We start from the raw sequence: 13,687 nt of genomic DNA, 5'->3' as shown, positions 1-13,687 counted from the left end.
TGTTTAGTAGCTGTTGGGCATCATATTGAAATGTACCAATACCCGTTTCATGAAGAAATTAATTTTACCGATTATTTAAGAATTGTGTACTTGGTTCACTCTGTCTGACGAATTTTTGAAAAATGCCAGTCCTCTGAATAAATTATTATGAATTGTGTAACTACAATATTTCAAAAACGTTCCGAACTGTTGTACTTGGTCCACTCTGACTGAACATAGAAATTGAAAATGGTAATCAACAGTGTAATAACAGAAATAACAAATTGCAAACTTCCTGCTCACATTACACACTACTCCTTACAACTGTTGTCCTACTTGTGCATTATTTTTTTTTATCAAATATGTAAAAACATAAGTGTATACTGTAGTTGGTTGAAGATTTTCCAAAAACCGTTCAGTCAGAGTGGACTGAGTACAATCAATTACTTAGCAATTTCTCGGTTTCAAGCTTTATTTTACGTTTTTTCGCGATCAATACAGAACGATGTTGTGATGAATAGTTATTAAGATTTATGGCCAAAATTCAAGAACATTTGTTGAAAAACTCAAAACATATAGAGTTGCAAACTTTAAAGTCGTTTTTCTAGAAATTAAGTAAAAGACACATGGTCCTCTCTGACTTAACGCCGACCAAGTGATGTGTGGGCACGTTGTATTCGCGGCATTTCTGCAACACCTGGCGGATGGCGAACATCTGGTCCGTTGTAGCGCGTTCACCCATAAATCCAGCCTGATATTGCCCCACGAACTCTCTTGCAATCGGTGATAGACGGCGGCATACACACTTGAATTAAATCGCCGACCTCAGCAAACGGATTGCCGAGAATCCAACAGCCGAGAATCCGGTAATAATTTTCACTGAATCTCGGTAAAAGTTTTACCGAGATGTCGTAAAAACTTTGCCGAGATCTCGGTAATCAAACTTTTTACCGAGATCTCGGAAAAGTTCACCGAGACTCGGTAATGGTTTACCGAAATCTCGGTAAAAATTTTACCGAGAATCAGTAAATATTTTACCGAGATATCAGCTGTTGGATTCTCGGTAAACCGTTTACCGAGATCAATTTCTGAATTTAAGTGTGTAAAATTTGAGAGAGTATCTTGTAGGCAGCGCTCAGTAGTGTGATCGCGCGGTAGTTACCGCAATCCAACTTGTCGCCCTTTTTGTAGATGGGACACACGATACCTTCCATCCATTCCTCCGGTAATACTTCCTCCTCCCAAATCTTGGTAATGACCCAGTGTAGTGCTCTCACCAGTGCTTCTCCACCGTATTTTAGAAGCTCGCTTGGTAGTTGATCTGCTCCAGCGGCTTTGTTGTTTTTCAACCGGCCAACCTCCTCCTCTATATCTTGAAGGTCAGGGGCCGGAAGTCTTTCGTCCTGTGCACATACTCCTAGATCTGTTACCACGCCACCTTCGGTACTTGCAACGTCGCCATTGAGGTGCTCATTAACCTGTGGATGATCCTAGATAAATTTCTGGGATAAAACTTGCAAACTCACCATCTGTTCGTTGATTTTAAAGCAGCTCACGATTTAGAGAAAAGAAACGAGCTTTGGCAGATAATGTCAGAACATGGTTTTCCGGCGAAACTAATTAGGCTGACACGCAAACGATGGATGGATGGATCAAAATTAAGTATTCGGATCTCAGACGAAGTGTGGCTACCTCGTTTGTGACCTTGTTGTGACCTAGGATGGATTGAAGCAGGGCGATGGTCTTTCAAATTTACTGTTCAAAATTGCACACGAAGGAGCGATTTGGGGGTCTGGCGTGCAAAGGAATGGCACCATCATCACACAGTCGCACATGCTCCTCGGCTTTGAGGACTATATTGATCTCATCGGCATCGATTGTGGGGCATTGAAGGAAGCTTTTGCTCCTCTGAAGAGAGAGCCAGCGAGGATAGGCTTGACGATAAACTCTACCAAGACGAAGTACATGATAGTGGATAGAGACAGAGGCAGGTCCAGTGGTGTTAGCATTGGCGAATCTAGCTTTTTATTTTTTCTCACTCATCCTCCTTGATAAACACAAGCAAGAACGGGATGCAAAGCGGCACCCCTTTCCATCCTTCTCTTTCTCGTGTTTGTTTAGGAGAGTGAGCAAGAAAAAAGGAAAACCTAGATTCGCCAATGGGTGTTAGTGATTGATGGGGATGTGTTTGAAGTTGTGACACGTGACAATGACGTTTCCCGTGAAGAAAAAAGGCGCATTGCAGCTGAATATGGCCTTTTATGAATTTCGAAACCAGCTTAGGTCCCGTAACTTGCAAACGCAAACGAAATTCGTTCTATTTAGGACGTTGATTCTTCCGGTTGCCATTTATGGTCACGAGGCGGTGGACGTAGACCGAAAAGATGTCGGAGTAATTCTCGATGAGAAATAAAAATAAGTAGTGCGGTACAGATTCATGAATCACGAGTTGCACCAAGTGTAAAAATGAGAATATTGTGAAACGTACATTATACGGCAGACTTCAGTGGGCTAGACGCGTTTTGCGAATGTTGGAAGCAAGAATAGAGAAAACATTATTCAGCAGGGAGCCAAGTAGAGGTCGGCGACTTCGAGGGCGGCTGCGAACGCAGTGGCTGCCGGCGATTGAAGAGGATCTGCGATCCCTACACGTTCGGGCAAAATGGAGGAACATCGCTCAAGACCGGCAAAGATGGTGCTCTCGGCGTTGGAATAAAGTTAGAGTGTTCCGATTGTGGCTGTTCGTCATAGTTGATTTTAACCTTTTATCGATGTAAATCAACAAGAAAAAAAAGTGAACAACAAATCACATTTACGAAAGATTGTTGCACTCAATTAAACTCCACATTTTGCTCAAATTATGGTAAAAATAAATCATTTTCCTTAAAATTTCGGCTTCCTTGCACCCTTTTTCGCCAAAGTGTACCAGTTATGGCTAGTCCCATAAGAAATTCATGTAAATAGTGCGAAAAGAGCCGAAGTTTGAAAATGTATCCATAAATGGTACAGGGTTCCTTTCACACGCTGCAATAAATACTAAAAATAGTTTTGGCTCCGTTTCTATATTTTTCCTGTAAAGTATGGAAACTAAGCTATCTTTTAACGTATTGATGACATTCGTTGGTCTTCTCGTTATTTTTGTACAAATAAAGCCTGTATCCGCAATAATCGGGACACAAAAATATGGCTGCAACTCTGCAATATATACATTAAAATTGCTCAAATTTTGCCTGACAATATCTCAAAATGTGATCATTTCACCTGCAAAGTTTCAATTGAATCGGTGAAGTACCCTTTGTTGTAGCCATGAAACAGTAGAACGTGAGCAATTGAATTTTGTACAGCCCCTGGTTTAGCTTGTCAGCGCTGTAACTTTTGAATTTGATGAAGGAAAAGGCTGAAATTTTGAACACAAACCTCTCAATATACATCCCTTGCATAGGCAAAATTTCAAAAAAATTGATGCACTATCAACAATTTTATAGTCAAAACATATATTGGGGCTGACCGTGATTTTAGCCCCTCAGGCAACAATTAGTGAGCACCCCTTATTGTTTCGATTGTATTGTTGAAAGTACTTCACCATTAATTATCAAATTTTGCAAGAATAATATACACATAATCAACTACTTTCTGTGAAAATTTCATGAAAATTGGCATAGACATTCAAAAGTTATGAATGGGCAAACATCGCATATGAAAAACATGAAACATTTTCACTAACACTATCCCCTATCAACACCAGTGTCTTTCAATCCAATCGATAAAAGTTGATGAAATTTTGCAAGAAAGTGTCTCTATAAGTATCAAAACTGCTCACGAAATTTCATAATTATCCCTACAGAACTTTGAATTGTAGCGGAAGAGAACCATCTAGTATGGGAATGAAAATTGGTGATGATTGTACAAAATCTTAAAAACCACGTCTGTTTGTTTCTCATCCACAGTTAAAAGTAATGCATCGATTTTAATGAAATTTTGCACAAATAATAAACATACATCAAAGAATTCTCAGTTAATATTTGACCAATTTTTATTGATTCAGTACAGAGTTACTGCCGTACTTCTGTGTCCCAATTATTGCGGATACAGGCTTTAGTTTTCCTTGGGTAGTGCCATAATAATTGACACAGGCACCCTACTTTGTAGCCAACAAGGTAACAAGGTAGGTACCAACACTGACACCAATGCACAATGGTCTGTAAGTCGTATTTTTCTGAAAAAAATCTTCACGACTATGCTGTCTTCGAGCAAGTTTTAGGAACAATCCGCGGAAATAATTCTAGGAAGAATCCTCGCAGGAATTGCTAGAGGAAATCCCGAAAGAACTCCAGCACGAATCCCAAAGAAATTCCAACAGTAATCCACAAGAAAATTTCAGCAGAAATCCCCAAAAGAATTTTAGTGGAAATTTCCAAGAGAATTTGAGATAGAATCCCCTAAGGATTTTTAGGCGGAATCAACGAAAAATATCCAGAGGAATCACCGAAGGAATTCCAAGTGGTGGGCTTCGTGGCCGAGTGGTTAGCAGCGTCAGTCGTTTAGGTGTCTCGTAAGCCTCGGAGTGTGGGTTCGATTCCCGCTCCAGTCGGGGAAAATTTTTCGTCAAACGGAAAATTCTCCACTGGGCCACTGGGTGTTATATGTGTTGTCCGTTGTCGAATGTTTGTACTGTTCAGTCTGTAGAGGCAAAAGAAATTCTAGAAGGAATCCCCGTAGAAATTTCAGGAGGAATCTCCGATTAAATATTAGGAGTAATCCTCGAAGGAATTACATGAAAAATTCCAGAATAGAAGAATTCTCGACGGAATTCCAAGAGCAATCTTCGAAAGAATTCCAGGAGAAATTCCCGATGGTATTCTAGGAGGAATCTCCGAAGAAATTCCAGGAGGAATTCCTGAAGGAATTTCAGGAAGAATTCTGGAAAGAAGTCTAGGGGAACCCCTGAAAGAAGTTCAGGAGGAATCCCCGAAGAAATTACAGGAGAAAACCCTGCACGAATTCCAGGGAAATTTCCTAAGGAATTCCGGTAGGAATATCCGCAGGATTTCCAGGCAGAATCCTCGAAGGGCTTTCAGCGGAATATTCCAAAGGGAATCTTTCCGGGTAGAAGGAACGATTTTCAGGAAGTATCCCCTGAAAAAAGTCTTGGATAAATTCCAGAACGAAATCCTGGAGAAACTCCATGAACGATCCTTCAAGAACATAGTTTCCCAAACTTCGTTTCACGACCCCCCAACTGCTTGCAGGCACGCTTTGACTGTTCTACGAAAAGCGGGGTGACATCAGACTGGGGGGTCGCGAGAGTCAAGGTTGGGAAACGATGCTCAAGAAAATATCCTGGAGATATGTCTGATTATAATCCTAAGGAAATTATTGAAGGAACTCCTACAAGATTCCCTGAAGGAAGTCCTGTAGCAATTCCTGAACGAGCTTCTGGAGAAATCTCTGATGTAACTCCTGGAGGCATCCGTGAGTCGTCCAGAAAAAATCTCAATCTACAATCTGAAAGAACCCCAGGAGCGATCTCTGGAAGAACTTCTGGAAGTATCCCTAAAGAAACTTCTCGAGGAGTACCCTAGGAATATCTTGAAGAAATCTAACAAGGAACTCATATTTAGGAATCCCTGAATAAACTTCTGGGGGAATCCCTGAATTTTCCTGGAGGTATCCTTGGATCCTCCTATAAGATTCTCTTAAGGAACTCCTGCAGAGATTTCTGAAGAAAATATTGTAGGAATCCAGAAATTCAGGAGGAATCTCTGAAGAAACATCTGCAAGAAACCCTGAAACTCCTGGAAGAATATCCGAAGGAACTGCTGGAATAATTTCTGTAAGAACTGTAGAAATTTCTAAAGGAACTTCAGAAGGAATCCCTGCAGGAACTTCTAGACTAATTTCTAAAAAAAAATTACGGAATTATTGATGGATGTCCAGGAGGCATTTATGAATCCTCCTGAAAGAATAACTGAAGGGACTTCTGGAAGGATACCTGAGCGAAATTCTGTTGAAATAGCTTAAGGAACTTCTGAAGGAATTCCTAATGAACTCCTGGAGGCATCCCCGAATCCTCCTGATGATATAGGGATATCCCTGAACGAACTCCTGGAGAGATCACATAAGGAACTTCTGGAGCAACCCTTGAAAAAACACCTGAAATAATCTCTGAGAATAAAATTATGAAGAATCCCGAAATATTTCTAAGAGCAATCCCCGAAGGAATTTCGGGAGAGAAGCTTGAGAAAATTCCAGGAGGGATAATAGAAGGAATTCCGTTTGGAACCCCTGATGAAACTCACGGAGTGATCCCTGAAGGATCTCCCTTGAGCGATCCCTACAGAACGTGTTGGAATTCTAGAAGAGGAAAACTCCTGGACTAGTTCCTAATTAACTTCTGTAGGAATTCCTGGAGGAACTTAAGATGGAATCCCTGAAGAAACTCTCAGACTAATCTCTGAAGAACTCTTATGAGAATCCCTGAAGGATCTTTTGGATGAATCTCTGATGTATCTCTAGGAGGCAATCCTCCTGAAAGAATTTATAAAAGTTACTTCTGGAGTGAAGGTATTCCCATCGAGATCTTCCTGAGAGATCTTCGGAAAAAAAAAACAGTCAATGCCGAAACTGCTTGAAGAATTTTCTGGAGGAATCCCTGGTGGATCTCCTAGAAACATTATTGGATCCTTCTGGAAGAATCTCTAAAGAAACTTCTGGAGAGATGTGAATGATGAATAATGAATGAAATGTGAATGATGAATAATGAATGAAATCTCGGCAATTGTTGTTTTCATTTTCAAACCTTAGTCCAGACTTTACCGGGAAAGAAATTCGATCCCGGACCCTCAGCTTGCAGCGCATGTGCCTTAGCCAAAACGTTTCACGATCTGCTTTATTTGAAATCGAAGTACGGTCGGCAAATGCTCAACTCATGATAATACGCAAATCGTAATGCACGCTAAAACAGCCAGTAAAAGTATGTCATTAGCAGCGACGCATTTCCGAAACCACTATAAACTCAGTTCCGCTTGTCACATCATCAGCCGCCGACATCTTCCGTTTGACCACAACACGATCACAACTGGTAAGGTAATGATGATAGCTTGTGTCATCGTCGTCATTCACTTTTGCAGAGCTATGGGCGGCAAGCCAGTCAGTCGTATATATACTACTAGGTGTGATAGATATCTTCTACTATACGCGAATTTACGCTCAGTTTGCCTCGGAACAAACAAACACCATTTCGGAATGATTTGCTCGTCATCGGTCCGGGTCGGCACGTGCTTTTCATGCTTAGCTTCTGGCACCCACGGGCACCTGGTTAAAACTTTTGTTTGGCATTAAACGAAAATGATATGCATGTCGTGTGCTCCGCGATCCATGATTGATGATGTGATTGCATGTTAAATAAACCCACTTTTGGTTAAAATGTCAAACTGATTGCACATTTGCGAATTAATTATATAATTTAGATCATTCTGAAGCGTGGAACACGGAAAGATTCGTTTCGCCTGAGTGAGAAACGCGTGAATGCTCAATTGATCTATTTTTGGAAGATTGGCATGCGTTTGGGCTTCAAATTTGCGTGCGAAAATGAATAAAAAGATAAACCGGATAAACCCAATTACCATTAGAGAGTTACTCCATTCAACGGTAGATATTTTTAGAGATGCATAGTTTGACAATTTATGAAGAATGTTGTTTTTTTCATAGTTTATTTATTATAATATAAATAAACCTTATTGGTGAAAGTTTAAATAAGCATAATGCATATATGTAACAGTTTATTTATGTGAATGAAACGGACCTCCACACAGAGATAATTAATGAGGATTACATACAATGTAAACTCATTTTAGATATGTGAACTCTCAGATGTGAACAAGCATTCCAAAATATGCATTGTTTGTCATGTAATCGTAATCACTCTGACTCATGCTGAATTGGTAGGAACCTAGGTAGGAATGAAGATACTCTATGCCCAATGAAGTTAAGAAAATTTCCTTTTTGCAATTTCTCATCGTAATAGGCTGTTTTACCTCACGCAAATCTGACAGGAAAAGGCCTACTTTCCCACACCAAATTAACAGTGCTGTAATGGTTCATTACAGCACTGATTTGCGTTGCGTAATGAACCATCACAGCACTGTTTTCAGTTTTGATCAACTTCTTGATGCTTTCAGGACGCAGTTTTGAAAAATTGTGACAACTACACAGTGTAACCTGCTATGATTAGATTTTCTCAAACATAGCTAAGATCATTAGTGTGCAGTTTGATGAAAAAGTTTTGATAAAAACTATCCTCAAGCGGTAATTTATGAACTTGCAAAAAACGTTGTACGCAACTCGGTGCAGAACTCGATTTTTACAGCACTCGTCGTAATTATCCAACTCGGCAAGCCTCGTTGGATAAATGTTCGACTCGTGCTGTAAAAATCGTCATTCTGCACCTTGTTGCGTAAACTACTATTACGGAGGAAAGTTCCTTACCAACCAGGAATCGAAATCTTCACCCTCAGCAAAGTCATGCTGAATACCCGTACTCTTACCGCATCGGTTATATGGGTTCTAATGATGAACTTAACTCTATAGCTATTCTTTTGTTTGCAAACAACTTTGAACACTCACCCGCCAACCCATTGCATCACACGCGTTCTATTTTCGTACCAAAACTGATCGAAATTGTACAATCATTTTCCGAACGGAAGTATTTGCGATTGCTGACGCGGGCCATCAAAACATTTTGCGCGTAAAATTCCGAATATCATCGCACGACCCACTTACCCACAGAAGAGCAGGTTATCCAGTCCGTGGTAGTCATTGTTGATTGACCGATTCCTGTCTGATGATTGGCGACTTTGGCGAGTTCTGAGGGGGACCTTCGTCAAAGCGCGCTAGCGCACTCGCAGATCTGGAAGGCAGCAGCAGCAGCAGCAGCAGCAGAAAAGAACGCGGAATTCGTTTTTCAGCACGACACGGTGAACGACGGCGACGAAACCTGTTGTCCTCCGCTCTATGCGATATGCCTCCAAAGGTGAGCGTACCCAAAGTTTAAATTGTTCGATTACTTTGCTCTTGTTTCTTGCGCCAATAGTATGGGATAGAAGAGCTTCCCGGCCTTGGAGATTCATTGATATGTTTGTGACTTTTTTTAGATTGATAATCTTATGGATGCAGGTTCAGTGTGTTTTATACTTGATTGAGATCTCTCGCGTGCAGTGAACTTTTGGGAACATAAACACCATGTGTCCAACAAGTGTATAGAACACAAACTAGAAATATTATTGTCGCCAGTAGGGTATTGTACCATTTGGGCAGGTGTACCTATTTTGGGCACTTACCGTTATAACTAAGTCAATTTCAAACCGGTTGATTTGAGATTTTGTATAGAGTTAGATACTGTACGTGCCTAACTCTATACAAAAAATCAAATCAATCCGTTTGAAATTGACTTAGTTATAGCGGCAAGTGCTCAAAATAGGTACACCTGCCCAAATGGTACGAGACCCTATATAAACAAATATTGTTACTGTGATAGTTGATGAATGATGATATTTTTATTCACACTATTGTCATCGCCGTAAAGACGATTCCCGGAATAGGCCCCACTTGAGTTAGGAACACTAGGCCAAGAAGAAGATTATTGTTATTACAGTACGGACCCGATTTTGTCAGCTCCATGTTGCGACAAACTTTTAGCTCTCATTATCTAACGGTCAAACTTCGACCAATTCATTTAAAATCATCATCAAACTAACATAGAGGGATAAAAAGTGTGAATATTTATTTGGCTTTTTAAGGGGGAGCAAAAAATGTGTTCCGGAAAGGGGCTGACAAAATCGGGTCACTTATGTATTATTTTCAACTTAAAATTTTGAAAGGAGGACGAGCCCCTTTGAGTGAAACCACTTTATCTTAACCAAGAAGAAAACGAAGACGAATAAAAACAACTTGTTGCATAAGAAAAAAATAGAAGAAAAACAGAAGAAGTTTGCAATTCAATTGAAAGCCTCATAAAGGTATCCTTGGGAGTAATGGTGGATAAATTTGAATTGAAAAAAGTTTTTGAGAAAATATATCGACTTTGTCCATGTAGGATGTAGGGTTTAAAGAACGACCTCGCATCGCTCTAATTTTGTGAGCTTGTCAGGAGTGGGATTTGATCCCAGGTCCTCGGCGTGATAGTCATATGCTTTAATCGTCACACTAAGCCCGGTCCACAGGTTCGTTAATTTTTTTTCCCTTTTATTTATTAACAAAAAAATACAAAATGAGATCCAAAATTTATATTGAAACTTTTCACAGAATTATTATAGACACTTTATAGGTATTTCATTGAAAAATAAATCAGTTTTAAATTTCCCAAATAATTTTATTGGCTAGGGTATGAGTATGCTGGGGATTTTCAAAAATACTTACAAAGTTTAACTTCAGAAGTTTGTTTTTGGTCTGTTTTTTTTTTTAATTTAATCATTAATATTGATGTTACAAATCCATAATTTATAAATTACATTACAGGGGTCTCCAGTTAGTCCAGTGGTTAAGGCTATGGATTGCCAATCCGGAGACGGCGGGTTTGATTCCCGTTCCGGTCGGGAACATTTTCTCGACTCCCTGGGCATAGTGTATCATTGTACTTGCCTCACAATATAGAAATTCATGCAATTGCTGGCAAAGAAAGCCCTTCAATCAAAAACTGTGGAAGTGCTCAAAGAACGCTAAGTTGAAGCGAGGCAGGCCAAGTCACAGTGAGTACGTAGAGCCACAAAAAAGAAGAAGAAGGATGTTTTAACTGATTTTATTAGTCTTCAAAGCAGATTCACGGGCTCGGGCGCTCGGCAAAAAACGCGCACAGCCGTGTAAAACTAAAAACTGATATTCTAGAGAAAAGTGACTATTGACAAAACATTTTCCGTATCTTAGCTATGAACTGTCATTTTTCTTGTTTGTGTGTTAGTCATTTGCTGATTACTCAGCTGTGAAAATCTCGGTAAAAGAATGAAAAAAATGCTGATTTCCGGTAGTCTGAATTAAGTGTGAAGGGAAATTTATAACGTTTGGTTTTGTATTTCTCGACGTTTAGGGCAAATTTGTTTGATCTAAAAGGGAATCTGCTCTAATAACAATCAGAATGCCTCGTAGATCTATTCATGTTTATCCCAGTTTTATACAGGCATATGTAAAAGCTAGGCGTTCTTTATTAGTTTTATTTAATAGTTTTTAATACGCACCTCTGGCATTCCATATTACATATTCCATATTCCATATATTTTTAAAAAAGTCCACTTTTATAGAATCTTCAACTCTGCATAAACTTAAAGAAGAAGTTTGACAGAAGCTTTCTTAAGCTTCCGAGAGTCACGCGGTCGGTCACTGCTGCCAGAACCACACTGATGCTGTGTGTGACAACAGGCGAGCCCTTTCTCCAAAAATAACCCAAAAATAATAAAACCAAAAACAACAAAAAGGGCCTCTATAGCAAGAAAGGCATGGGTATTCGGTATGACCATGCTAAGGGTGACGGGTTCTATTCCCGGTAGATCCTTCAACTTTTCGTAAAGAAAATATCCTTCACTTCCTTGGACTATATAATATCTTCGTGCCCCGTGCCTGCTATACTACAGTAGACGTTCGATAACTGTAACATGTTTACGTTTCACTTACCGAATGCAATACGGTAACTGCAACAACTGACATACGTCAAAGAACTGACAGTTGCTGTAGAATGCAGCCAAGGTGCATTTGAATAACATCGCATTGCAGCAAAACTGCATGCAAAAAAACATCGCATCGCTGTTGACATTTCATTTTGACGGATAGCGGTGCGATAACCGCAAAATTGTTGCACTTAGCGGACTTGCTGTTATAAAGCATTGCAGTTAAAGCGTTGCACACACATGCACATACACATGCAAAATGGTCTGCTGAGAAGCAGACTTTTTCCCAGTGGAGAAGTTACGCCAAAAAGAAGAAGAAGAAAAGGAAGAGGAAGAAGAATAAGAAGACAAAGAAGTAGAAGTAGTAGTAGAAGAAGAAGAAGAAGAAAAAGAAGAAGAAGAAGAAGAAGAAGAAGAAGAAGGATACACATTGAAAAATTGTAATTATCAAAGTACATATATATGATAGAATACACCTCCAGCAAGCTTAAGTACGGGCATATGGAGGTGATCATTGCGATACACAAACGTTGGAGTGTTTTGAGTAATTAAATAATCCTTAATAATATTCACAACATTTGCTTTTCCTTGTATTATTCGACGAAAACTCATAAAAATTGTCCAAAATAGTGCATCCCTGTATATCTGCAAGCTGAATTATTATTATATTGTAGATTAATAGCATTTATTCTTGCTTACAGATTGTTTCTGTAATTTAGCGAAAAAATTTCGCAATAAACTAACCATGAAAAATAGAATCGCTCCATATCACCCTAAAATTGATAAAACTCATACAAAAAAAAATCATATATAGAAAACATTACAATAGCATAAACCAAGAAGCAAAACGTGTGAAAATTTGGTGAATCTTTGAAGTTTCAGATTTAATTGCTAAGTGGATTTTTTTTCTGTCATACCCTATTTTTAAGCAATTTTCCAAACCTTATCAGAAATCACTTCATTCCTCAAAAACCAAATATTTCTCAACACAGATTAATAAAACTATGTAAAATGGATATAGTGCATTCATGGAAAGGTATATTTTATCATTTTTGCATGTAGTTTTCATTAGAAACTGTAACCACTATATGTTGGATCTTTTTTGTGCAGTTACTGTAAGCCGAAACGTTGAGCATTACAAAACCAGCTGTTTCTAATTTCCTTACACTAAGAAGCACGGCTAAAACAATAAAATCACTTGCAGTCAAAATTTACATCAAGAAATTAATCATTAAGCTTGATGTTAGAGCAGGGGTTCTCAAACTTTTCCATCTTGTGACCCACTTTGTTATTGTAATATAATTTGGCGACCCAACAGTACATTTTTCCATATCTCTTCGTATTTATCCAACTCGGCAAGCGTCGTTGAATAAATATACGACTCGTGCTGAAAACATTATGTATTCTTAAACTTAGTTTATTATTTTTATATATACAGCGATTTTTGAAAAAAGTCTGACACCATTTTCTCCGATTTATTGTAATTTTTCCTATCAACTTAAATGGTCGCTTACACTCCTTTGCCTCTGGGCTCCTCATTTTAAGACCCATAAAACAGTAGATCATCAAGTAGAATTTTCACAATTATAGTACTGCCCTCGGACTCATAAATGTCGTCACATGTTACATTAGAAATACACTGATGTTTTTTTACGCAGTTTTTTTATGTGGTTTTTTTATCGGTACCGCGTAAAAAAAAACCACATTATTTTAAAAAACGTCGTAAAAAAATCCGCGTTATTTCAAAACCCGTCGTAAAAAAAACCGAGTTTTTTCAAAAACACGCGCAAAATAGTCAGGATTACATCTAACGTGACTTGACTTTTTTACGACGTTTTTTGATATAACGCGGTTTTTTTTACGACGGGTTTTGAAATAACGCGGTTTTTTTACGACGTTTTTTGAAATAACGCGTTTTTTTACGCGGTTTTTTTTTACGCGCTACCATTACCGTCGTAAAAAACTTCAGTGTACACGAGAAAAACGCATTTGAAGTTTCAATATAAACTTTTCCTGTTGTCGCATTGGATTGACTTCAACTCAATTCAACTATT

The 13,687-nt window shown here is 38.8% G+C and overlaps 1 protein-coding gene across 1 annotated transcript in view; it reads right to left on the bottom strand.

Annotated features, from left to right (window-relative positions):
* Positions 1 to 13,687, bottom strand: part of LOC109421653 (putative inorganic phosphate cotransporter) — a 49,590-nt gene that overhangs the window by 34,568 nt on the left and 1,335 nt on the right. The gene's annotated exons all lie outside the window — the stretch shown is intronic.

Source organism: Aedes albopictus, chromosome 2 (genome assembly GCF_035046485.1).
Source record: "Aedes albopictus strain Foshan chromosome 2, AalbF5, whole genome shotgun sequence".
NCBI classification, from domain to species: Eukaryota; Metazoa; Arthropoda; class Insecta; order Diptera; family Culicidae; genus Aedes; species Aedes albopictus.
The sequence above is the reverse complement of the archived record's forward strand: the minus strand, read 5'-3'. Positions and strand labels throughout refer to the sequence as shown.